The 26,321-nt window shown below is 41.9% G+C and overlaps 19 non-coding genes across 19 annotated transcripts; 10 read left to right on the top strand and 9 right to left on the bottom strand.

The window, feature by feature from the left end:
• Positions 1 to 871: 871 nt before the first annotated feature.
• On the top strand, positions 872 to 953 carry trnas-uga. The gene has a single exon. It is a non-coding gene; the product is annotated as a tRNA-Ser (tRNA).
• Positions 954 to 2,653: 1,700 nt separating this feature from the next.
• On the bottom strand, positions 2,654 to 2,726 carry trnam-cau. The gene has a single exon. It is a non-coding gene; the product is annotated as a tRNA-Met (tRNA).
• A 1,019-nt stretch (positions 2,727 to 3,745) lies between these two features.
• On the top strand, positions 3,746 to 3,827 carry trnas-uga. Its single transcript has one exon. It is a non-coding gene; the product is annotated as a tRNA-Ser (tRNA).
• A 1,700-nt stretch (positions 3,828 to 5,527) lies between these two features.
• trnam-cau lies at positions 5,528 to 5,600 on the bottom strand. Its single transcript has one exon. It is a non-coding gene; the product is annotated as a tRNA-Met (tRNA).
• A 1,018-nt stretch (positions 5,601 to 6,618) lies between these two features.
• On the top strand, positions 6,619 to 6,700 carry trnas-uga. The gene has a single exon. It is a non-coding gene; the product is annotated as a tRNA-Ser (tRNA).
• A 1,701-nt stretch (positions 6,701 to 8,401) lies between these two features.
• On the bottom strand, positions 8,402 to 8,474 carry trnam-cau. The gene has a single exon. It is a non-coding gene; the product is annotated as a tRNA-Met (tRNA).
• A 1,019-nt stretch (positions 8,475 to 9,493) lies between these two features.
• Positions 9,494 to 9,575, top strand: trnas-uga. The gene has a single exon. It is a non-coding gene; the product is annotated as a tRNA-Ser (tRNA).
• Positions 9,576 to 10,525: 950 nt separating this feature from the next.
• On the bottom strand, positions 10,526 to 10,598 carry trnam-cau. Its single transcript has one exon. It is a non-coding gene; the product is annotated as a tRNA-Met (tRNA).
• Positions 10,599 to 11,619: 1,021 nt separating this feature from the next.
• Positions 11,620 to 11,701, top strand: trnas-uga. The gene has a single exon. It is a non-coding gene; the product is annotated as a tRNA-Ser (tRNA).
• A 949-nt stretch (positions 11,702 to 12,650) lies between these two features.
• trnam-cau lies at positions 12,651 to 12,723 on the bottom strand. The gene has a single exon. It is a non-coding gene; the product is annotated as a tRNA-Met (tRNA).
• A 1,020-nt stretch (positions 12,724 to 13,743) lies between these two features.
• Positions 13,744 to 13,825, top strand: trnas-uga. Its single transcript has one exon. It is a non-coding gene; the product is annotated as a tRNA-Ser (tRNA).
• A 962-nt stretch (positions 13,826 to 14,787) lies between these two features.
• Positions 14,788 to 14,860, bottom strand: trnam-cau. Its single transcript has one exon. It is a non-coding gene; the product is annotated as a tRNA-Met (tRNA).
• Positions 14,861 to 15,880: 1,020 nt separating this feature from the next.
• Positions 15,881 to 15,962, top strand: trnas-uga. The gene has a single exon. It is a non-coding gene; the product is annotated as a tRNA-Ser (tRNA).
• A 949-nt stretch (positions 15,963 to 16,911) lies between these two features.
• Positions 16,912 to 16,984, bottom strand: trnam-cau. Its single transcript has one exon. It is a non-coding gene; the product is annotated as a tRNA-Met (tRNA).
• Positions 16,985 to 18,004: 1,020 nt separating this feature from the next.
• trnas-uga lies at positions 18,005 to 18,087 on the top strand. The gene has a single exon. It is a non-coding gene; the product is annotated as a tRNA-Ser (tRNA).
• Positions 18,088 to 19,036: 949 nt separating this feature from the next.
• trnam-cau lies at positions 19,037 to 19,109 on the bottom strand. The gene has a single exon. It is a non-coding gene; the product is annotated as a tRNA-Met (tRNA).
• Positions 19,110 to 20,131: 1,022 nt separating this feature from the next.
• On the top strand, positions 20,132 to 20,213 carry trnas-uga. The gene has a single exon. It is a non-coding gene; the product is annotated as a tRNA-Ser (tRNA).
• A 949-nt stretch (positions 20,214 to 21,162) lies between these two features.
• On the bottom strand, positions 21,163 to 21,235 carry trnam-cau. Its single transcript has one exon. It is a non-coding gene; the product is annotated as a tRNA-Met (tRNA).
• Positions 21,236 to 22,257: 1,022 nt separating this feature from the next.
• Positions 22,258 to 22,339, top strand: trnas-uga. Its single transcript has one exon. It is a non-coding gene; the product is annotated as a tRNA-Ser (tRNA).
• The last annotated feature ends 3,982 nt before the right edge of the window (positions 22,340 to 26,321 follow it).

A 26,321-nucleotide genomic window follows, 5' to 3' on the forward strand; every position in this document is an offset into this window, starting at 1 on the left:
TGCATGCCACAGCTCTACACACAAATGCATCAATCTCAAGGACTCTCATTTTACTTTGCATCTTCTCCCTCTAAATTTTTTTTTTTTTAATTTCACTCCCACTGCTCTGGTTTGCTCCCACAAACCATAAACCATCCCGTAAACCATCATTTACACATAAAGCCGGAGCACTTCTTTTACCTGAAAGGATTTTTCTGACATCATAAGCTTAAAGCAATTTACTACAAAATAGTATGATCCACAGAACAAGGTCTTCATATGATGAAGTCATCACATCACAGAAACGGCTATGAAGACACCAAGGACACCAAAGGGGAAACAACAGTACGGCACCGAGAAGAGAGGAGAAGTTTGCAACCACACGATGGCTTCACAAAACTATAGACTGTTATCAAGGACAGTACACTACAAAACGCCATCGCAGAATATTTCTCCACAACACCTGCTTCCACAAAATAAACCACACAATGGCATCAAGAGTCAGAAAATACTCCACAACAGCACTTTGTCGAAATTTTTGAAATTTTAGTTTAATGGAAATTCAGCTACTGTGTGAGCTGCTAGTTTGTAGGACTTGGTACTCTACTTGCACTGTGTCATTCTTGTAGCATATCCAAAGTGGTTGTAAAAGTGTGTTTAAATTTGTCAAAACTAGACTCTGAATAACAACCCTAAGCAACCACAAGCAGACTGTAACAACATAAAGGTTTGGAGAACTTTTACAACTTTGACTACAAGAACTAAGCGGCAACCCTACGGTTTGGCACAAGCTAAACGTGAAATGAAACTAGACGGAAGCGAAAGGAGACGTTTCCTCTTGTTGAGCGGAGGTCAGCACGTGTGAAATACCTTCAAAAAACTCTAAAATGTGGCTGCAATGGCCGAGTGGTTAAGGCGTTGGACTTGAAATCCAATGGGGTTTCCCCGCGTAGGTTCGAACCCTACTTGCAGCGGGATGTTCGCTTCCTTCACTTTGTCGAAATTCCTAGTCGAGACACACCACTTGTGGATACTATGGACGGTCATCCAACAACACCAGACATCTGCAATGAGACCTTCAAGGTTTTCCTTGAATTAATTAAAACTCAATGTGTACAATCTGTTTGAAATCGTTAAACCAAAGTGCCACAGACGGATGCGTAACAAACACTGAAACTCTTTGATTCCAGAGCAACACACGTCTTTTTAACCCACTAAATGCTTTTGTTGAGAATAAGCCCATTTTAAATAGCCAAAAACATTTTCATGGGACAACAGGTTTGCGTTGGAGATGGATTTCTTTTATCAGCCATTCCATTTGTCAGGAAACGTGTTGAGGTGGGTGTGAAACAAAACACTTTAGCTAGCAGAGGATGGTTTCGGTCCATCGACCTCTGGGTTATGGGCCCAGCACGCTTCCGCTGCGCCACTCTGCTGCTCTTTTCAAATGGGACTTGCACCCACTACATCTGGCTTAGGAGGCCAGCGCCTTATCCTTTAGGCCACGGGGGCTGTTGTTGCTTAGCTCAGATAAGGGTCGTACAATGACAGCCACATAAACAGTTGCGCTTTAGAAATCACTTCCTTGATCAGTTGCATTAACACAAGATGTCTCATTGCAATGGAAATAGGTATTTCAAACAGCAGGAAACACTTTGGTCTGATGGCAGTCAATGCGCTCTCGCTAGTACAAGAAAGTCATCTTTGCACTTTTGAAAGGATGTAGTCAAAAAGGCAGGGCCTGCTCTAAATCTGCACAAGTTCCAATGCCTCCATGTTCTTTGGTGGCACCAAGTGGAGGACAGAGTGACACTTTTCTCAAAGACTCAAACTTGACCAAGATAAATGTTTACAACTCATGACAGTAATAATAATAATACAAATTGTGGAAAAAGACACAAATCTCTTACATAATCATCAAAACAAAGTTATGGCACATTGGATAATACTCTTATAACAACAAAGAATCATTTCATGTATTTCCACTAAAATAAATAAATTAAATGAACAATTACAGCTAAAGGGGTAAACAGTGGTGGCTCCGTACATTATTCTTACCATGTTGCCAACTCGCCAACCACACATTAAAAAGCTAAGAGGCGAAAAGATTTGAAGATCATCATTAGAACAAAGAAAATAACATGTTATTAATTAAGAATCAGTAACCAAAGCCTAGTAGAGAATTCATGAAAAGCATCACAAACTCCCAAGCTTTCCCTGCTACTACGCATTAAAATCCCCAGTACATGAAAACACTGTTCACCTTGAAATGCAACACTTGACCCCTCTGGACACCGGGCTAAACATAAGCAGCAATATGAGAACACAGTGTTAATACGTTTCCACTAACCTGAGTCATATCGAACATCACATTCTATTAATCTATGAATAACGATGTGCAACTCTGGATGTCTTGAGCCAGTGTGCTCCAAGTATTTGATATTTTGTTTCTGCAACACGGCTAACTCAAATGAAGGGGTTTTTAAAAGGCATGTATAGAATTTGACAAGATGCATTTAGTTTGGAGCAGGTGTGTTGCAGCAGGGAAAGCTGAGACACCTGCAGGACACTGAGACATGAAGTCCTGAGTGGGTCATCCCTGCTGTATACCATTGGTTTTATACACTGAACATGCGTGCACAGTCGAGTACATGCTAGAGGATGTGAAAACACATGCCCTGTGTGAGGGTTGAACTCACGACCTTCAGATTATGAGACTGACGCGCTACCTACTGCGCCAACAAGGCCTGAAAGGCACCTCTATCGACATATTCTCACTCCAGGATCAACGTGCTGACCCCCACGTTGTCTCGTTCCACGCTTCAAGCAAAAGTCTTAGCATAACATCATATGCTCACAAAATGGCTTCTCCCACACAAAGCCTGTGGTGAAAGCTGCATGCCACAGCTCTACACACAAATGCATCAATCTCAAGGACTCTCATTTTACTTTGCATCTTCTCCCTCTAAATTTTTTTTTTTTTTATTTCACTCCCACTGCTCTGGTTTGCTCCCACAAACCATAAACCATCCCGTAAACCATCATTTACACATAAAGCCGGAGCACTTCTTTTACCTGAAAGGATTTTTCTGACATCATAAGCTTAAAGCAATTTACTACAAAATAGTATGATCCACAGAACAAGGTCTTCATATGATGAAGTCATCACATCACAGAAACGGCTATGAAGACACCAAGGACACCAAAGGGGAAACAACAGTACGGCACCGAGAAGAGAGGAGAAGTTTGCAACCACACGATGGCTTCACAAAACTATAGACTGTTATCAAGGACAGTACACTACAAAACGCCATCGCAGAATATTTCTCCACAACACCTGCTTCCACAAAATAAACCACACAATGGCATCAAGAGTCAGAAAATACTCCACAACAGCACTTTGTCGAAATTTTTGAAATTTTAGTTTAATGGAAATTCAGCTACTGTGTGAGCTGCTAGTTTGTAGGACTTGGTACTCTACTTGCACTGTGTCATTCTTGTAGCATATCCAAAGTGGTTGTAAAAGTGTGTTTAAATTTGTCAAAACTAGACTCTGAATAACAACCCTAAGCAACCACAAGCAGACTGTAACAACATAAAGGTTTGGAGAACTTTTACAACTTTGACTACAAGAACTAAGCGGCAACCCTACGGTTTGGCACAAGCTAAACGTGAAATGAAACTAGACGGAAGCGAAAGGAGACGTTTCATCTTGTTGAGCGGAGGTCAGCACGTGTGAAATACCTTCAAAAAACTCTAAAATGTGGCTGCAATGGCCGAGTGGTTAAGGCGTTGGACTTGAAATCCAATGGGGTTTCCCCGCGTAGGTTCGAACCCTACTTGAAGTGGGATGTTCGCTTCCTTCACTTTGTCGAAATTCCTAGTTGAGACACACAACTTGTGGATACTATGGACGGTCATCCAACAACACCAGACATCTGCAATGAGACCTTCAAGGTTTTCCTTGAATTAATTAAAACACAATGTGTACAATCTGTTTGAAATCGTTAAACCAAAGTGCCACAGACGGATGCGTAGCAAACACTGAAACTCTTTGATTCCAGAGCAACACACGTCTTTTTAACCCACTAAATGCTTTTGTTGAGAATAAGCCCATTTTAAATAGCCAAAAACATTTTCATGGGACAACAGGTTTGCGTTGGAGATGGATTTCTTTTATCAGCCATTCCATTTGTCAGGAAACGTGTTGAGGTGGGTGTGAAACAAAACACTTTAGCTAGCAGAGAATGGTTTCGGTCCATCGACCTCTGGGTTATGGGCCCAGCACGCTTCCGCTGCGCCACTCTGCTGCTCTTTTCAAATGGGACTTGCACCCACTACATCTGGCTTAGGAGGCCAGCGCCTTATCCTTTAGGCCACGGGGGCTGTTGTTGCTTAGCTCAGATAAGGGTCGTACAATGACAGCCACATAAACAGTTGCGCTTTAGAAATCACTTCCTTGATCAGTTGCATTAACACAAGATGTCTCATTGCAATGGAAATAGGTATTTCAAACAGCAGGAAACACTTTGGTCTGATGGCAGTCAATGCGCTCTCGCTAGTACAAGAAAGTCATCTTTGCACTTTTGAAAGGATGTAGTCAAAAAGGCAGGGCCTGCTCTAAATCTGCACAAGTTCCAATGCCTCCATGTTCTTTGGTGGCACCAAGTGGAGGACAGAGTGACACTTTTCTCAAAGACTCAAACTTGACCAAGATAAATGTTTACAACTCATGACAGTAATAATAATAATACAAATTGTGGAAAAAGACACAAATCTCTTACATAATCATCAAAACAAAGTTATGGCACATTGGATAATACTCTTATAACAACAAAGAATCATTTCATGTATTTCCACTAAAATAAATAAATTAAATGAACAATTACAGCTAAAGGGGTAAACAGTGGTGGCTCCGTACATTATTCTTACCATGTTGCCAACTCGCCAACCACACATTAAAAAGCTAAGAGGCGAAAAGATTTGAAGATCATCATTAGAACAAAGAAAATAACATGTTATTAATTAAGAATCAGTAACCAAAGCCTAGTAGAGAATTCATGAAAAGCATCACAAACTCCCAAGCTTTCCCTGCTACTACGCATTAAAATCCCCAGTACATGAAAACACTGTTCACCATGAAATGCAACACAGGACCCCTCTGGACACCGGGCTAAACATAAGCAGCAATATGAGAACACAGTGTTAATACGTTTCCACTAACCTGAGTCATATCGAACATCACATTCTATTAATCTATGAATAACGATGTGCAACTCTGGATGTCTTGAGCCAGTGTGCTCCAAGTATTTGATATTTTGTTTCTGCAACACGGCTAACTCAAATGAAGGGGTTTTTAAAAGGCATGTATAGAATTTGACAAGATGCATTTAGTTTGGAGCAGGTGTGTTGCAGCAGGGAAAGCTGAGACACCTGCAGGACACTGAGACATGAAGTCCTGAGTGGGTCATCCCTGCTGTATACCATTGGTTTTATACACTGAACATGCGTGCACAGTCGAGTACATGCTAGAGGATGTGAAAACACATGCCCTGTGTGAGGGTTGAACTCACGACCTTCAGATTATGAGACTGACGCGCTACCTACTGCGCCAACAAGGCCTGAAAGGCACCTCTATCGACATATTCTCACTCCAGGATCAGCGTGCTGACCCCACGTTGTCTCGTTCCACGCTTCAAGCAAAAGTCTTAGCATAACATCATATGCTCACAAAATGGCTTCTCCCACACAAAGCCTGTGGTGAAAGCTGCATGCCACAGCTCTACACACAAATGCATCAATCTCAAGGACTCTCATTTTACTTTGCATCTTCTCCCTCTAAATTTTTTTTTTTTTTATTTCACTCCCACTGCTCTGGTTTGCTCCCACAAACCATAAACCATCCCGTAAACCATCATTTACACATAAAGCCGGAGCACTTCTTTTACCTGAAAGGATTTTTCTGACATCATAAGCTTAAAGCAATTTACTACAAAATAGTATGATCCACAGAACAAGGTCTTCATATAATGAAGTCATCACATCACAGAAACGGCTATGAAGACACCAAGGACACCAAAGGGGAAACAACAGTACGGCACCGAGAAGAGAGGAGAAGTTTGCAACCACACGATGGCTTCACAAAACTATAGACTGTTATCAAGGACAGTACACTACAAAACGCCATCGCAGAATATTTCTCCACAACACCTGCTTCCACAAAATAAACCACACAATGGCATCAAGAGTCAGAAAATACTCCACAACAGCACTTTGTCGAAATTTTTGAAATTTTAGTTTAATGGAAATTCAGCTACTGTGTGAGCTGCTAGTTTGTAGGACTTGGTACTCTACTTGCACTGTGTCATTCTTGTAGCATATCCAAAGTGGTTGTAAAAGTGTGTTTAAATTTGTCAAAACTAGACTCTGAATAACAACCCTAAGCAACCACAAGCAGACTGTAACAACATAAAGGTTTGGAGAACTTTTACAACTTTGACTACAAGAACTAAGCGGCAACCCTACGGTTTGGCACAAGCTAAACGTGAAATGAAACTAGACGGAAGCGAAAGGAGACGTTTCATCGTGTTGAGCGGAGGTCAGCACGTGTGAAATACCTTCAAAAAACTCTAAAATGTGGCTGCAATGGCCGAGTGGTTAAGGCGTTGGACTTGAAATCCAATGGGGTTTCCCCGCGTAGGTTCGAACCCTACTTGCAGCGGGATGTTCGCTTCCTTCACTTTGTCGAAATTCCTAGTCGAGACACACCACTTGTGGATACTATGGACGGTCATCCAACAACACCAGACATCTGCAATGAGACCTTCAAGGTTTTCCTTGAATTAATTAAAACTCAATGTGTACAATCTGTTTGAAATCGTTAAACCAAAGTGCCACAGACGGATGCGTAAGCAAACACTGAAACTCTTTGATTCCAGAGCAACACACGTCTTTTTAACCCACTAAATGCTTTTGTTGAGAATAAGCCCATTTTAAATAGCCAAAAACATTTTCATGGGACAACAGGTTTGCGTTGGAGATGGATTTCTTTTATCAGCCATTCCATTTGTCAGGAAACGTGTTGAGGTGGGTGTGAAACAAAACACTTTAGCTAGCAGAGGATGGTTTCGGTCCATCGACCTCTGGGTTATGGGCCCAGCACGCTTCCGCTGCGCCACTCTGCTGCTCTTTTCAAATGGGACTTGCACCCACTACATCTGGCTTAGGAGGCCAGCGCCTTATCCTTTAGGCCACGGGGGCTGTTGTTGCTTAGCTCAGATAAGGGTCGTACAATGACAGCCACATAAACAGTTGCGCTTTAGAAATCACTTCCTTGATCAGTTGCATTAACACAAGATGTCTCATTGCAATGGAAATAGGTATTTCAAACAGCAGGAAACACTTTGGTCTGATGGCAGTCAATGCGCTCTCGCTAGTACAAGAAAGTCATCTTTGCACTTTTGAAAGGATGTAGTCAAAAAGGCAGGGCCTGCTCTAAATCTGCACAAGTTCCAATGCCTCCATGTTCTTTGGTGGCACCAAGTGGAGGACAGAGTGACACTTTTCTCAAAGACTCAAACTTGACCAAGATAAATGTTTACAACTCATGACAGTAATAATAATAATACAAATTGTGGAAAAAGACACAAATCTCTTACATAATCATCAAAACAAAGTTATGGCACATTGGATAATACTCTTATAACAACAAAGAATCATTTCATGTATTTCCACTAAAATAAATAAATTAAATGAACAATTACAGCTAAAGGGGTAAACAGTGGTGGCTCCGTACATTATTCTTACCATGTTGCCAACTCGCCAACCACACATTAAAAAGCTAAGAGGCGAAAAGATTTGAAGATCATCATTAGAACAAAGAAAATAACATGTTATTAATTAAGAATCAGTAACCAAAGCCTAGTAGAGAATTCATGAAAAGCATCACAAACTCCCAAGCTTTCCCTGCTACTACGCATTAAAATCCCCAGTACATGAAAACACTGTTCACCTTGAAATGCAACACAGGACCCCTCTGGACACCGGGCTAAACATAAGCAGCAATATGAGAACACAGTGTTAATACGTTTCCACTAACCTGAGTCATATCGAACATCACATTCTATTAATCTATGAATAACGATGTGCAACTCTGGATGTCTTGAGCCAGTGTGCTCCAAGTATTTGATATTTTGTTTCTGCAACACGGCTAACTCAAATGAAGGGGTTTTTAAAAGGCATGTATAGAATTTGACAAGAAGCATTTAGTTTGGAGCAGGTGTGTTGCAGCAGGGAAAGCTGAGACACCTGCAGGACACTGAGACATGAAGTCCTGAGTGGGTCATCCCTGCTGTATACCATTGGTTTTATACACTGAACATGCGTGCACAGTCGAGTACATGCTAGAGGATGTGAAAACACATGCCCTGTGTGAGGGTTGAACTCACGACCTTCAGATTATGAGACTGACGCGCTACCTACTGCGCCAACAAGGCCTGAAAGGCACCTCTATCGACATATTCTCACTCCAGGATCAGCGTGCTGACCCCACGTTGTCTCGTTCCACGCTTCAAGCAAAAGTCTTAGCATAACATCATATGCTCACAAAATGGCTTCTCCCACACAAAGCCTGTGGTGAAAGCTGCATGCCACAGCTCTACACACAAATGCATCAATCTCAAGGACTCTCATTTTACTTTGCATCTTCTCCCTCTAAATTTTTTTTTTTTTTATTTCACTCCCACTGCTCTGGTTTGCTCCCACAAACCATAAACCATCCCGTAAACCATCATTTACACATAAAGCCGGAGCACTTCTTTTACCTGAAAGGATTTTTCTGACATCATAAGCTTAAAGCAATTTACTACAAAATAGTATGATCCACAGAACAAGGTCTTCATATGATGAAGTCATCACATCACAGAAACGGCTATGAAGACACCAAGGACACCAAAGGGGAAACAACAGTACGGCACCGAGAAGAGAGGAGAAGTTTGCAACCACACGATGGCTTCACAAAACTATAGACTGTTATCAAGGACAGTACACTACAAAACGCCATCGCAGAATATTTCTCCACAACACCTGCTTCCACAAAATAAACCACACAATGGCATCAAGAGTCAGAAAATACTCCACAACAGCACTTTGTCGAAATTTTTGAAATTTTAGTTTAATGGAAATTCAGCTACTGTGTGAGCTGCTAGTTTGTAGGACTTGGTACTCTACTTGCAGCTGTGTCATTCTTGTAGCATATCCAAAGTGGTTGTAAAAGTGTGTTTAAATTTGTCAAAACTAGACTCTGAATAACAACCCTAAGCAACCACAAGCAGACTGTAACAACATAAAGGTTTGGAGAACTTTTACAACTTTGACTACAAGAACTAAGCGGCAACCCTACGGTTTGGCACAAGCTAAACGTGAAATGAAACTAGACGGAAGCGAAAGGAGACGTTTCATCGTGTTGAGCGGAGGTCAGCACGTGTGAAATACCTTCAAAAAACTCTAAAATGTGGCTGCAATGGCCGAGTGGTTAAGGCGTTGGACTTGAAATCCAATGGGGTTTCCCCGCGTAGGTTCGAACCCTACTTGCAGCGGGATGTTCGCTTCCTTCACTTTGTCGAAATTCCTAGTCGAGACACACCACTTGTGGATACTATGGACGGTCATCCAACAACACCAGACATCTGCAATGAGACCTTCAAGGTTTTCCTTGAATTAATTAAAACACAATGTGTACAATCTGTTTGAAATCGTTAAACCAAAGTGCCACAGACGGATGCGTAACAAACACTGAAACTCTTTGATTCCAGAGCAACACACGTCTTTTTAACCCACTAAACTGCTTTTGTTGAGAATAAGCCCATTTTAAATAGCCAAAAACATTTTCATGGGACAACAGGTTTGCGTTGGAGATGGATTTCTTTTATCAGCCATTCCATTTGTCAGGAAACGTGTTGAGGTGGGTGTGAAACAAAACACTTTAGCTAGCAGAGGATGGTTTCGGTCCATCGACCTCTGGGTTATGGGCCCAGCACGCTTCCGCTGCGCCACTCTGCTGCTCTTTTCAAATGGGACTTGCACCCACTACATCTGGCTTAGGAGGCCAGCGCCTTATCCTTTAGGCCACGGGGGCTGTTGTTGCTTAGCTCAGATAAGGGTCGTACAATGACAGCCACATAAACAGTTGCGCTTTAGAAATCACTTCCTTGATCAGTTGCATTAACACAAGATGTCTCATTGCAATGGAAATAGGTATTTCAAACGATGTGCAACTCTGGATGTCTTGAGCCAGTGTGCTCCAAGTATTTGATATTTTGTTTCTGCAACACGGCTAACTCAAATGAAGGGGTTTTTAAAAGGCATGTATAGAATTTGACAAGAAGCATTTAGTTTGGAGCAGGTGTGTTGCAGCAGGGAGAGCTGAGACACCTGCAGGACACTGAGACATGAAGTCCTGAGTGGGTCATCCCTGCTGTATACCATTGGTTTTATACACTGAACATGCGTGCACAGTCGAGTACATGCTAGAGGATGTGAAAACACATGCCCTGTGTGAGGGTTGAACTCACGACCTTCAGATTATGAGACTGACGCGCTACCTACTGCGCCAACAAGGCCTGAAAGGCACCTCTATTGACATATTCTCACTCCAGGATCAACGCGCTGACCCCCACGTTGTCTCGTTCCACGCTTCAAGCAAAAGTCTTAGCATAACATCATATGCTCACAAAATGGCTTCTCCCACACAAAGCCTGTGGTGAAAGCTGCATGCCACAGCTCTACACACAAATGCATCAATCTCAAGGACTCTCATTTTACTTTGCATCTTCTCCCTCTAAATTTTTTTTTTTTTTTTATTTCACTCCCACTACTCTGGTTTGCTCCCACAAACCATAAACCATCCCGTAAACCATCATTTACACATAAAGCCGGAGCACTTCTTTTACCTGAAAGGATTTTTCTGACATCATAAGCTTAAAGCAATTTACTACAAAATAGTATGATCCACAGAACAAGGTCTTCATATGATGAAGTCATCACATCACAGAAACGGCTATGAAGACACCAAGGACACCAAAGGGGAAACAACAGTACGGCACCGAGAAGAGAGGAGAAGTTTGCAACCACACGATGGCTTCACAAAACTATAGACTGTTATCAAGGACAGTACACTACAAAACGCCATCGCAGAATATTTCTCCACAACACCTGCTTCCACAAAATAAACCACACAATGGCATCAAGAGTCAGAAAATACTCCACAACAGCACTTTGTCGAAATTTTTGAAATTTTAGTTTAATGGAAATTCAGCTACTGTGTGAGCTGCTAGTTTGTAGGACTTGGTACTCTACTTGCAGTGTGTCATTCTTGTAGCATATCCAAAGTGGTTGTAAAAGTGTGTTTAAATTTGTCAAAACTAGACTCTGAATAACAACCCTAAGCAACCACAAGCAGACTGTAACAACATAAAGGTTTGGAGAACTTTTACAACTTTGACTACAAGAACTAAGCAGCAACCCTACGGTTTGGCACAAGCTAAACGTGAAATGAAACTAGACGGAAGCGAAAGGAGACGTTTCATCGTGTTGAGCGGAGGTCAGCACGTGTGAAATACCTTCAAAAAACTCTAAAATGTGGCTGCAATGGCCGAGTGGTTAAGGCGTTGGACTTGAAATCCAATGGGGTTTCCCCGCGTAGGTTCGAACCCTACTTGCAGCGGGATGTTCGCTTCCTTCACTTTGTCGAAATTCCTAGTCGAGACACACCACTTGTGGATACTATGGACGGTCATCCAACAACACCAGACATCTGCAATGAGACCTTCAAGGTTTTCCTTGAATTAATTAAAACTCAATGTGTACAATCTGTTTGAAATCGTTAAACCAAAGTGCCACAGACGGATGCGTAACAAACACTGAAACTCTTTGATTCCAGAGCAACACACGTCTTTTTAACCCACTAAACGCTTGTGTTGAGAATAAGCCCATTTTAAATAGCCAAAAACATTTTCATGGGACAACAGGTTTGCGTTGGAGATGGATTTCTTTTATCAGCCATTCCATTTGTCAGGAAACGTGTTGAGGTGGGTGTGAAACAAAACACTTTAGCTAGCAGAGGATGGTTTCGGTCCATCGACCTCTGGGTTATGGGCCCAGCACGCTTCCGCTGCGCCACTCTGCTGCTCTTTTCAAATGGGACTTGCACCCACTACATCTGGCTTAGGAGGCCAGCGCCTTATCCTTTAGGCCACGGGGGCTGTTGTTGCTTAGCTCAGATAAGGGTCGTACAATGACAGCCACATAAACAGTTGCGCTTTAGAAATCACTTCCTTGATCAGTTGCATTAACACAAGATGTCTCATTGCAATGGAAATAGGTATTTCAAACGATGTGCAACTCTGGATGTCTTGAGCCAGTGTGCTCCAAGTATTTGATATTTTGTTTCTGCAACACGGCTAACTCAAATGAAGGGGTTTTTAAAAGGCATGTATAGAATTTGACAAGAAGCATTTAGTTTGGAGCAGGTGTGTTGCAGCAGGGAGAGCTGAGACACCTGCAGGACACTGAGACATGAAGTCCTGAGTGGGTCATCCCTGCTGTATACCATTGGTTTTATACACTGAACATGCGTGCACAGTCGAGTACATGCTAGAGGATGTGAAAACACATGCCCTGTGTGAGGGTTGAACTCACGACCTTCAGATTATGAGACTGACGCGCTACCTACTGCGCCAACAAGGCCTGAAAGGCACCTCTATTGACATATTCTCACTCCAGGATCAACGCGCTGACCCCCACGTTGTCTCGTTCCACGCTTCAAGCAAAAGTCTTAGCATAACATCATATGCTCACAAAATGGCTTCTCCCACACAAAGCCTGTGGTGAAAGCTGCATGCCACAGCTCTACACACAAATGCATCAATCTCAAGGACTCTCATTTTACTTTGCATCTTCTCCCTCTAAATTTTTTTTTTTTTTTATTTCACTCCCACTACTCTGGTTTGCTCCCACAAACCATAAACCATCCCGTAAACCATCATTTACACATAAAGCCGGAGCACTTCTTTTACCTGAAAGGATTTTTCTGACATCATAAGCTTAAAGCAATTTACTACAAAATAGTATGATCCACAGAACAAGGTCTTCATATGATGAAGTCATCACATCACAGAAACGGCTATGAAGACACCAAGGACACCAAAGGGGAAACAACAGTACGGCACCGAGAAGAGAGGAGAAGTTTGCAACCACACGATGGCGTCACAAAACTATAGACTGTTATCAAGGACAGTACACTACAAAACGCCATCGCAGAATATTTCTCCACAACACCTGCTTCCACAAAATAAACCACACAATGGCATCAAGAGTCAGAAAATACTCCACAACAGCACTTTGTCGAAATTTTTGAAATTTTAGTTTAATGGAAATTCAGCTACTGTGTGAGCTGCTAGTTTGTAGGACTTGGTACTCTACTTGCAGTGTGTCATTCTTGTAGCATATCCAAAGTGGTTGTAAAAGTGTGTTTAAATTTGTCAAAACTAGACTCTGAATAACAACCCTAAGCAACCACAAGCAGACTGTAACAACATAAAGGTTTGGAGAACTTTTACAACTTTGACTACAAGAACTAAGCAGCAACCCTACGGTTTGGCACAAGCTAAACGTGAAATGAAACTAGACGGAAGCGAAAGGAGACGTTTCATCGTGTTGAGCGGAGGTCAGCACGTGTGAAATACCTTCAAAAAACTCTAAAATGTGGCTGCAATGGCCGAGTGGTTAAGGCGTTGGACTTGAAATCCAATGGGGTTTCCCCGCGTAGGTTCGAACCCTACTTGCAGCGGGATGTTCGCTTCCTTCACTTTGTCGAAATTCCTAGTCGAGACACACCACTTGTGGATACTATGGACGGTCATCCAACAACACCAGACATCTGCAATGAGACCTTCAAGGTTTTCCTTGAATTAATTAAAACTCAATGTGTACAATCTGTTTGAAATCGTTAAACCAAAGTGCCACAGACGGATGCGTAACAAACACTGAAACTCTTTGATTCCAGAGCAACACACGTCTTTTTAACCCACTAAACGCTTGTGTTGAGAATAAGCCCATTTTAAATAGCCAAAAACATTTTCATGGGACAACAGGTTTGCGTTGGAGATGGATTTCTTTTATCAGCCATTCCATTTGTCAGGAAACGTGTTGAGGTGGGTGTGAAACAAAACACTTTAGCTAGCAGAGGATGGTTTCGGTCCATCGACCTCTGGGTTATGGGCCCAGCACGCTTCCGCTGCGCCACTCTGCTGCGCCACTCTGCTGCTCTTTTCAAATGGTTCTTGCACCCACTACATCTGGCTTAGGAGGCCAGCGCCTTATCCTTTAGGCCACGGGGGCTGTTGTTGCTTAGCTCAGATAAGGGTCGTACAATGACAGCCACATAAACAGTTGCGCTTTAGAAATCACTTCCTTGATCAGTTGCATTAACACAAGATGTCTCATTGCAATGGAAATAGGTATTTCAAACGATGTGCAACTCTGGATGTCTTGAGCCAGTGTGCTCCAAGTATTTGATATTTTGTTTCTGCAACACGGCTAACTCAAATGAAGGGGTTTTTAAAAGGCATGTATAGAATTTGACAAGAAGCATTTAGTTTGGAGCAGGTGTGTTGCAGCAGGGAGAGCTGAGACACCTGCAGGACACTGAGACATGAAGTCCTGAGTGGGTCATCCCTGCTGTATACCATTGGTTTTATACACTGAACATGCGTGCACAGTCGAGTACATGCTAGAGGATGTGAAAACACATGCCCTGTGTGAGGGTTGAACTCACGACCTTCAGATTATGAGACTGACGCGCTACCTACTGCGCCAACAAGGCCTGAAAGGCACCTCTATTGACATATTCTCACTCCAGGATCAACGCGCTGACCCCCACGTTGTCTCGTTCCACGCTTCAAGCAAAAGTCTTAGCATAACATCATATGCTCACAAAATGGCTTCTCCCACACAAAGCCTGTGGTGAAAGCTGCATGCCACAGCTCTACACACAAATGCATCAATCTCAAGGACTCTCATTTTACTTTGCATCTTCTCCCTCTAAATTTTTTTTTTTTTTTATTTCACTCCCACTACTCTGGTTTGCTCCCACAAACCATAAACCATCCCGTAAACCATCATTTACACATAAAGCCGGAGCACTTCTTTTACCTGAAAGGATTTTTCTGACATCATAAGCTTAAAGCAATTTACTACAAAATAGTATGATCCACAGAACAAGGTCTTCATATGATGAAGTCATCACATCACAGAAACGGCTATGAAGACACCAAGGACACCAAAGGGGAAACAACAGTACGGCACCGAGAAGAGAGGAGAAGTTTGCAACCACACGATGGCTTCACAAAACTATAGACTGTTATCAAGGACAGTGCACTACAAAACGCCATCGCAGAATATTTCTCCACAACACCTGCTTCCACAAAATAAACCACACAATGGCATCAAGAGTCAGAAAATACTCCACAACAGCACTTTGTCGAAATTTTTGAAATTTTAGTTTAATGGAAATTCAGCTACTGTGTGAGCTGCTAGTTTGTAGGACTTGGTACTCTACTTGCAGTGTGTCATTCTTGTAGCATATCCAAAGTGGTTGTAAAAGTGTGTTTAAATTTGTCAAAACTAGACTCTGAATAACAACCCTAAGCAACCACAAGCAGACTGTAACAACATAAAGGTTTGGAGAACTTTTACAACTTTGACTACAAGAACTAAGCAGCAACCCTACGGTTTGGCACAAGCTAAACATGAAATGAAACTAGACGGAAGCGAAAGGAGACGTTTCATCATGTTGAGCGGAGGTCAGCACGTGTGAAATACCTTCAAAAAACTCTAAAATGTGGCTGCAAGGGCCGAGTGGTTAAGGCGTTGGACTTGAAATCCAATGGGGTTTCCCCGCGTAGGTTCGAACCCTACTTGCAGCGGGATGTTCGCTTCCTTCACTTTGTCGAAATTCCTAGTCGAGACACACCACTTGTGGATACTATGGACGGTCATCCAACAACACCAGACATCTGCAATGAGACCTTCAAGGTTTTCCTTGAATTAATTAAAACTCAATGTGTACAATCTGTTTGAAATCGTTAAACCAAAGTGCCACAGACGGATGCGTAACAAACACTGAAACTCTTTGATTCCAGAGCAACACACGTCTTTTTAACCCACTAAACGCTTTTGTTGAGAATAAGCCCATTTTAAATAGCCAAAAACATTTTCATGGGACAACAGGTTTGCGTTGGAGATGGATTTCTTTTATCAGCCATTCCATTTGTCAGGAAACGTGTTGAGGTGGGTGTGAAACAAAACACTTTAGCTAGCAGAGGATGGTTTCGGTCCATCGACCTCTGGGTTATGGGCCCAGCACGCTTCCGCTGCGCCACTCTGCTGCTCTTTTCAAATGGGACTTGCACCCACTACATCTGGCTTAGGAGGCCAGCGCCTTATCCTTTAGGCCACGGGGGCTGTTGTTGCTTAGCTCAGATAAGGGTCGTACAATGACAGCCACATAAACAGTTGCGCTTTAGAAATCACTTCCTTGATCAGTTGCATTAACACAAGATGTCTCATTGCAATGGAAATAGGTATTTCAAACGATGTGCAACTCTGGATGTCTTGAGCCAGTGTGCTCCAAGTATTTGATATTTTGTTTCTGCAACACGGCTAACTCAAATGAAGGGGTTTTTAAAAGGCATGTATAGAATTTGACAAGAAGCATTTAGTTTGGAGCAGGTGTGTTGCAGCAGGGAGAGCTGAGACACCTGCAGGACACTGAGACATGAAGTCCTGAGTGGGTCATCCCTGCTGTATACCATTGGTTTTATACACTGAACATGCGTGCACAGTCGAGTACATGCTAGAGGATGTGAAAACACATGCCCTGTGTGAGGGTTGAACTCACGACCTTCAGATTATGAGACTGACGCGCTACCTACTGCGCCAACAAGGCCTGAAAGGCACCTCTATTGACATATTCTCACTCCAGGATCAACGCACTGACCCCCACGTTGTCTCGTTCCACGCTTCAAGCAAAAGTCTTAGCATAACATCATATGCTCACAAAATGGCTTCTCCCACACAAAGCCTGTGGTGAAAGCTGCATGCCACAGCTCTACACACAAATGCATCAATCTCAAGGACTCTCATTTTACTTTGCATCTTCTCCCTCTAAATTTTTTTTTTTTTTTATTTCACTCCCACTACTCTGGTTTGCTCCCACAAACCATAAACCATCCCGTAAACCATCATTTACACATAAAGCCGGAGCACTTCTTTTACCTGAAAGGATTTTTCTGACATCATAAGCTTAAAGCAATTTACTACAAAATAGTATGATCCACAGAACAAGGTCTTCATATGATGAAGTCATCACATCACAGAAACGGCTATGAAGACACCAAGGACACCAAAGGGGAAACAACAGTACGGCACCGAGAAGAGAGGAGAAGTTTGCAACCACACGATGGCGTCACAAAACTATAGACTGTTATCAAGGACAGTACACTACAAAACGCCATCGCAGAATATTTCTCCACAACACCTGCTTCCACAAAATAAACCACACAATGGCATCAAGAGTCAGAAAATACTCCACAACAGCACTTTGTCGAAATTTTTGAAATTTTAGTTTAATGGAAATTCAGCTACTGTGTGAGCTGCTAGTTTGTAGGACTTGGTACTCTACTTGCAGTGTGTCATTCTTGTAGCATATCCAAAGTGGTTGTAAAAGTGTGTTTAAATTTGTCAAAACTAGACTCTGAATAACAACCCTAAGCAACCACAAGCAGACTGTAACAACATAAAGGTTTGGAGAACTTTTACAACTTTGACTACAAGAACTAAGCAGCAACCCTACGGTTTGGCACAAGCTAAACGTGAAATGAAACTAGACGGAAGCGAAAGGAGACGTTTCATCGTGTTGAGCGGAGGTCAGCACGTGTGAAATACCTTCAAAAAACTCTAAAATGTGGCTGCAATGGCCGAGTGGTTAAGGCAGTTGGACTTGAAATCCAATGGGGTTTCCCCGCGTAGGTTCGAACCCTACTTGCAGCGGGATGTTCGCTTCCTTCACTTTGTCGAAATTCCTAGTCGAGACACACCACTTGTGGATACTATGGACGGTCATCCAACAACACCAGACATCTGCAATGAGACCTTCAAGGTTTTCCTTGAATTAATTAAAACTCAATGTGTACAATCTGTTTGAAATCGTTAAACCAAAGTGCCACAGACGGATGCGTAACAAACACTGAAACTCTTTGATTCCAGAGCAACACACGTCTTTTTAACCCACTAAACGCTTGTGTTGAGAATAAGCCCATTTTAAATAGCCAAAAACATTTTCATGGGACAACAGGTTTGCGTTGGAGATGGATTTCTTTTATCAGCCATTCCATTTGTCAGGAAACGTGTTGAGGTGGGTGTGAAACAAAACACTTTAGCTAGCAGAGGATGGTTTCGGTCCATCGACCTCTGGGTTATGGGCCCAGCACGCTTCCGCTGCGCCACTCTGCTGCTCTTTTCAAATGGGACTTGCACCCACTACATCTGGCTTAGGAGGCCAGCGCCTTATCCTTTAGGCCACGGGGGCTGTTGTTGCTTAGCTCAGATAAGGGTCGTACAATGACAGCCACATAAACAGTTGCGCTTTAGAAATCACTTCCTTGATCAGTTGCATTAACACAAGATGTCTCATTGCAATGGAAATAGGTATTTCAAACGATGTGCAACTCTGGATGTCTTGAGCCAGTGTGCTCCAAGTATTTGATATTTTGTTTCTGCAACACGGCTAACTCAAATGAAGGGGTTTTTAAAAGGCATGTATAGAATTTGACAAGAAGCATTTAGTTTGGAGCAGGTGTGTTGCAGCAGGGAGAGCTGAGACACCTGCAGGACACTGAGACATGAAGTCCTGAGTGGGTCATCCCTGCTGTATACCATTGGTTTTATACACTGAACATGCGTGCACAGTCGAGTACATGCTAGAGGATGTGAAAACACATGCCCTGTGTGAGGGTTGAACTCACGACCTTCAGATTATGAGACTGACGCGCTATCTACTGCGCCAACAAGGCCTGAAAGGCACCTCTATTGACATATTCTCACTCCAGGATCAACGCGCTGACCCCCACGTTGTCTCGTTCCACGCTTCAAGCAAAAGTCTTAGCATAACATCATATGCTCACAAAATGGCTTCTCCCACACAAAGCCTGTGGTGAAAGCTGCATGCCACAGCTCTACACACAAATGCATCAATCTCAAGGACTCTCATTTTACTTTGCATCTTCTCCCTCTAAATTTTTTTTTTTTTTTTTATTTCACTCCCACTACTCTGGTTTGCTCCCACAAACCATAAACCATCCCGTAAACCATCATTTACACATAAAGCCGGAGCACTTCTTTTATCTGAAAGGATTTTTCTGACATCATAAGCTTAAAGCAATTTACTACAAAATAGTATGATCCACAGAAAAAGGTCTTCATATGATGAAGTCATCACATCACAGAAACGGCTATGAAGACACCAAGGACACCAAAGGGGAAACAACAGTACGGCACCGAGAAGAGAGGAGAAGTTTGCAACCACACGATGGCTTCACAAAACTATAGACTGTTATCAAGGACAGTACACTACAAAACGCCATCGCAGAATATTTCTCCACAACACCTGCTTCCACAAAATAAACCACACAATGGCATCAAGAGTCAGAAAATACTCCACAACAGCACTTTGTCGAAATTTTTGAAATTTTAGTTTAATGGAAATTCAGCTACTGTGTGAGCTGCTAGTTTGTAGGACTTGGTACTCTACTTGCAGTGTGTCATTCTTGTAGCATATCCAAAGTGGTTGTAAAAGTGTGTTTAAATTTGTCAAAACTAGACTCTGAATAACAACCCTAAGCAACCACAAGCAGACTGTAACAACATAAAGGTTTGGAGAACTTTTACAACTTTGACTACAAGAACTAAGCAGCAACCCTACGGTTTGGCACAAGCTAAACGTGAAATGAAACTAGACGGAAGCGAAAGGAGACGTTTCATCGTGTTGAGCGGAGGTCAGCACGTGTGAAATACCTTCAAAAAACTCTAAAATGTGGCTGCAATGGCCGAGTGGTTAAGGCATTGGACTTGAAATCCAATGGGGTTTCCCCGCGTAGGTTCGAACCCTACTTGCAGCGGGATGTTCGCTTCCTTCACTTTGTCGAAATTCCTAGTCGAGACACACCACTTGTGGATACTATGGACGGTCATCCAACAACACCAGACATCTGCAATGAGACCTTCAAGGTTTTCCTTGAATTAATTAAAACTCAATGTGTACAATCTGTTTGAAATCGTTAAACCAAAGTGCCACAGACGGATGCGTAACAAACACTGAAACTCTTTGATTCCAGAGCAACACACGTCTTTTTAACCCACTAAACGCTTGTGTTGAGAATAAGCCCATTTTAAATAGCCAAAAACATTTTCATGGGACAACAGGTTTGCGTTGGAGATGGATTTCTTTTATCAGCCATTCCATTTGTCAGGAAACGTGTTGAGGTGGGTGTGAAACAAAACACTTTAGCTAGCAGAGGATGGTTTCGGTCCATCGACCTCTGGGTTATGGGCCCAGCACGCTTCCGCTGCGCCACTCTGCTGCTCTTTTCAAATGGGACTTGCACCCACTACATCTGGCTTAGGAGGCCAGCGCCTTATCCTTTAGGCCACGGGGGCTGTTGTTGCTTAGCTCAGATAAGGGTCGTACAATGACAGCCACATAAACAGTTGCGCTTTAGAAATCACTTCCTTGATCAGTTGCATTAACACAAGATGTCTCATTGCAATGGAAATAGGTATTTCAAACGATGTGCAACTCTGGATGTCTTGAGCCAGTGTGCTCCAAGTATTTGATATTTTGTTTCTGCAACACGGCTAACTCAAATGAAGGGGTTTTTAAAAGGCATGTATAGAATTTGACAAGAAGCATTTAGTTTGGAGCAGGTGTGTTGCAGCAGGGAGAGCTGAGACACCTGCAGGACACTGAGACATGAAGTCCTGAGTGGGTCATCCCTGCTGTATACCATTGGTTTTATACACTGAACATGCGTGCACAGTCGAGTACATGCTAGAGGATGTGAAAACACATGCCCTGTGTGAGGGTTGAACTCACGACCTTCAGATTATGAGACTGACGCGCTACCTACTGCGCCAACAAGGCCTGAAAGGCACCTCTATTGACATATTCTCACTCCAGGATCAACGCGCTGACCCCCACGTTGTCTCGTTCCACGCTTCAAGCAAAAGTCTTAGCATAACATCATATGCTCACAAAATGGCTTCTCCCACACAAAGCCTGTGGTGAAAGCTGCATGCCACAGCTCTACACACAAATGCATCAATCTCAAGGACTCTCATTTTACTTTGCATCTTCTCCCTCTAAATTTTTTTTTTTTTTTTTTTTTCACTCCCACTACTCTGGTTTGCTCCCACAAACCATAAACCATCCCGTAAACCATCATTTACACATAAAGCCGGAGCACTTCTTTTATCTGAAAGGATTTTTCTGACATCATAAGCTTAAAGCAATTTACTACAAAATAGTATGATCCACAGAAAAAGGTCTTCATATGATGAAGTCATCACATCACAGAAACGGCTATGAAGACACCAAGGACACCAAAGGGGAAACAACAGTACGGCACCGAGAAGAGAGGAGAAGTTTGCAACCACACGATGGCGTCACAAAACTATAGACTGTTATCAAGGACAGTACACTACAAAACGCCATCGCAGAATATTTCTCCACAACACCTGCTTCCACAAAATAAACCACACAATGGCATCAAGAGTCAGAAAATACTCCACAACAGCACTTTGTCGAATTTTTTGAAATTTTAGTTTAATGGAAATTCAGCTACTGTGTGAGCTGCTAGTTTGTAGGACTTGGTACTCTACTTGCAGTGTGTCATTCTTGTAGCATATCCAAAGTGGTTGTAAAAGTGTGTTTAAATTTGTCAAAACTAGACTCTGAATAACAACCCTAAGCAACCACAAGCAGACTGTAACAACATAAAGGTTTGGAGAACTTTTACAACTTTGACTACAAGAACTAAGCAGCAACCCTACGGTTTGGCACAAGCTAAACGTGAAATGAAACTAGACGGAAGCGAAAGGAGACGTTTCATCGTGTTGAGCGGAGGTCAGCACGTGTGAAATACCTTCAAAAAACTCTAAAATGTGGCTGCAATGGCCGAGTGGTTAAGGCATTGGACTTGAAATCCAATGGGGTTTCCCCGCGTAGGTTCGAACCCTACTTGCAGCGGGATGTTCGCTTCCTTCACTTTGTCGAAATTCCTAGTCGAGACACACCACTTGTGGATACTATGGACGGTCATCCAACAACACCAGACATCTGCAATGAGACCTTCAAGGTTTTCCTTGAATTAATTAAAACTCAATGTGTACAATCTGTTTGAAATCGTTAAACCAAAGTGCCACAGACGGATGCGTAACAAACACTGAAACTCTTTGATTCCAGAGCAACACACGTCTTTTTAACCCACTAAACGCTTGTGTTGAGAATAAGCCCATTTTAAATAGCCAAAAACATTTTCATGGGACAACAGGTTTGCGTTGGAGATGGATTTCTTTTATCAGCCATTCCATTTGTCAGGAAACGTGTTGAGGTGGGTGTGAAACAAAACACTTTAGCTAGCAGAGGATGGTTTCGGTCCATCGACCTCTGGGTTATGGGCCCAGCACGCTTCCGCTGCGCCACTCTGCTGCTCTTTTCAAATGGGACTTGCACCCACTACATCTGGCTTAGGAGGCCAGCGCCTTATCCTTTAGGCCACGGGGGCTGTTGTTGCTTAACTCAGATAAGGGTCGTACAATGACAGCCACATAAACAGTTGCGCTTTAGAAATCACTTCCTTGATCAGTTGCATTAACACAAGATGTCTCATTGCAATGGAAATAGGTATTTCAAACAGCAGGAAACACTTTGGTCTGATGGCAGTCAATGCGCTCTCACTAGTACAAGAAAGTCATCTTTGCACTTTTGAAAGGATGTAGTCAAAAAGGCAGGACCTGCTGTAAATCTGCACAAGTTCCAATGCCTCCATGTTCTTTGGTGGCACCAAGTGGAGGACAGAGTGACACTTTTCCTGCAATGTCATTGCAGACTTTGTCTTCTTTTTTCTTTTGTATGTGTTCAACCACAATAACATATTAACAACTAACAGTCAAACATTGTAAAATGAATTGCTCAAATGTAACATAATGTGTGTATGTAATGTATTTGTTTGCTAACGAACTTCTACTTCCCTCTTCAGCCCAGTAGTTTACAGTAATTCACAAATTAGCTGCTGGTTTGCCGACTCAAACTGACTTCAATATGAGAGAGTGAGACAAAAACACCAACGAAGAAGACGACAGCCAATGTGCGTGTGAGCGGGGACGAATTTAGCAAGTTTTCAGACCCCTCTAGCAACTTTAAGAAAAAAAATGACTAGCCACAAATCTAGTGATTTTTTCTGATATTTTTGGAGACTGACGTGAATGAATGTAGTTTACGCTTCCCAATAAGGAGCGGGTGCTGTGCAGACCAGCTGCATTTCAATTCTTTGTAGTTTGAAATAATTCCAGCATTTATTCTTTTGTAATTTTAAAGGTTATGGCTTACAGCTTATGAAAACCCAAAAATCTTAGAAAATTAGAATAGTGTGAAAATGTTGCACGTGCACGTTTTTGTCACATTTTTGAGGGTTTCGGATGGTTGCTCCGCCAAAGCTCTGCCAGTAAGGGTTACAAGCCAATAGGACATAATCATTGGACGCCAGGGACGACAAATGTGTTAACCAATTGTTGAGTTTTTTCGATCTTTCAGAAACTGGATAGATCATTTATTCTTGTAAATGATTTTCCAGAACATTCAGATCTCAGCCAGGGACACCATCTACCCAAATAACAACCTATTAATCTGTCTTTAATCATGAACCAGTCACACAGAGCTGCTGTCAGAGTAAAACAGACTCCTGCAGCTGGTTTAGAGCAGGAGATGATGATGAGTTGATGTGCTGCCACCTGCCGGATAAAGACTCACACAACTGTGTGATGAGGATTCTCATGTTCTTTTATGGTTTCTTTTTTAATATGTTAGATCAACAGTTATTTTCTATATTACATTTTACTTTGATATGGATAAATTTAAATGATTTATAATGTTTTTTTTCTTTTCAAGGATGGCGTCAACGAGGTGTCCTGGGAGACATGGCCAACTCCTAAAAACATTTAACCAGTTTGTATGTCTTAAACATGACAAACTGTCTGAAAACTATAGCAGGGCATGGGAATTAATGTAAAAAGAATCTATCCAAACAACTTTATTTTTTAAATAGAAAAAATCATGAAGAGTTTCACTCAGTTAGTCAGTGCTTACCTGCATGAATGTACATGTGGTGAATGAGGAGTTGTATCAAACAGATAACCTAAGTTAGATTGACATTTGTGGAGTAAAGCGGAACAGAGTTGCCCTGTCTGAACCCATCAGGAAGTTAATGGGGACATTTATTTTATACTGGGAACACAATTCTATGTGTTCTTAATATATAACCACCCACCCATGCCTGCTAGACACCTGCAAAATAAAAAAACACAAGAGACAAGGGTCTATCAAAGCATGCCACATCTTTAAATAGGAATGTTATCTCTCCTATTTCTGCATCAGTACCAACACATTCTTGATCATTTGTATCTAGAATGCTTTTATATGAGAAGTGGTTAATAAATAAAGTTTGATTTGATTTAATATGTGTCCAGCTATTTACATTTTATGAAAAGGACTTGAAATTCATATCACCTGATGTAATAATTTTATGCTTAATGAATAAACATCTGGGTGGAAGCCATTTTCCCTGTTATCAATTAAGTTTTTCAAGTTTGCACAATAGTGATTAAATGAGAATTCATCCTGGATGTTCCCAAATTAATCTTGGTTGACGAACAAACACTAGCTTTTCACTTTTACACATTTTCTTTACTTTTTTTACTTAAGACAGCCAATTTAGCTATGACTAAAAGTTAATTATTTCCTTCAGTATGGTTGTTGTATTTATTTATTTTTTAAGATTTTACAAGTCACAGTTACATGTGCCATCCTTTTCTCACTTTGTGCCCCTGCCTGCCACCCTCACTTCTCCACACCTCATTAATTTATTTTAGGTATCCCCCTGATAACTTCAGTATAAAATCAAGACTAACAAACAGCAGAACAGCCAAATAAAGCAAGTAAATTTTTTAACAAAGGCAAATTAACTTAAATTTTAGTGTCAAATCCAGTATAAAAATCTTATACATATGCCTTTATGTCTTGTGTGATTATTTTTTAATCAAAATCTAAACTTTTCTAAGATGGCACTGTCTAATCAGTCATTCTGGTTAAGATTAACAAACGATTTATGCTTCACTCAAGTATCCTGAGTACGTCATGAAGGTGGTTTGTTGTATTAAAGTTTATTTATTCCGATTAAAATGTTACAAATGTCCAGTGTGGTCTTCTATGTTGTTCCATTGAGTTTAGAGTGGAATAACCCTTGTTGTATTCTTTTCACACTCACATGAGACCAGACAAGCTTTGATACCATGATCACTGTAGCTCACTACGTTTCTCCATGTTTGTCTCTAAAAAGGTTTAAGTCCCCTGCACTCAGAGCATGTCTTGAGCTAGCCCTCCATCCCACTGGGTAAAACTTTAACGTGAACAGCTAAGGCTTGCTTAAGCTGGGTGCAAAGGTATTCGTCTGGCCTCCGACCACACCTACCCTCCCGTTATCTATCCTGTTGTCCTCTGATATTCCGAGCTAGTCCAGGTTGATGTCATTACTCACACTAGTTATCTGTAGCTACCTTCTCATGATGTGAGCACTTGTAAATTGCCAGACAATATTTACAAGCTGAATACTGGGTACCAACTCCACGGATATGTCCCTCAGTGGACCAAGCCAGTGGTACCCAACCTGGGGTCCGGGACCCTCCAAGGGGGTCCTCCAAAGGGCACAGGGGGTCCATGAGGCTTTGAACATTAGAACCTTTGTGATTAATGTCCATAAAATGTTCGTATTTTAAGGGAAAAAAGTAAGGCTGTATGTTGTACATTTAACTTTGGCTTTATCAAAGGACAGGACTCAACCAGAATGCATTGTTTATGTGAGAATCTACTATATAATATAATATAATAATTAATATTTTTAATTAAACGTTGCTTTATTTCTAAATTTATTCAAGAACTGTCCACAGCATCATGT

Source organism: Melanotaenia boesemani, chromosome 18 (assembly GCF_017639745.1).
Source record: "Melanotaenia boesemani isolate fMelBoe1 chromosome 18, fMelBoe1.pri, whole genome shotgun sequence".
In the NCBI taxonomy this organism is placed as follows: Eukaryota; Metazoa; Chordata; class Actinopteri; order Atheriniformes; family Melanotaeniidae; genus Melanotaenia; species Melanotaenia boesemani.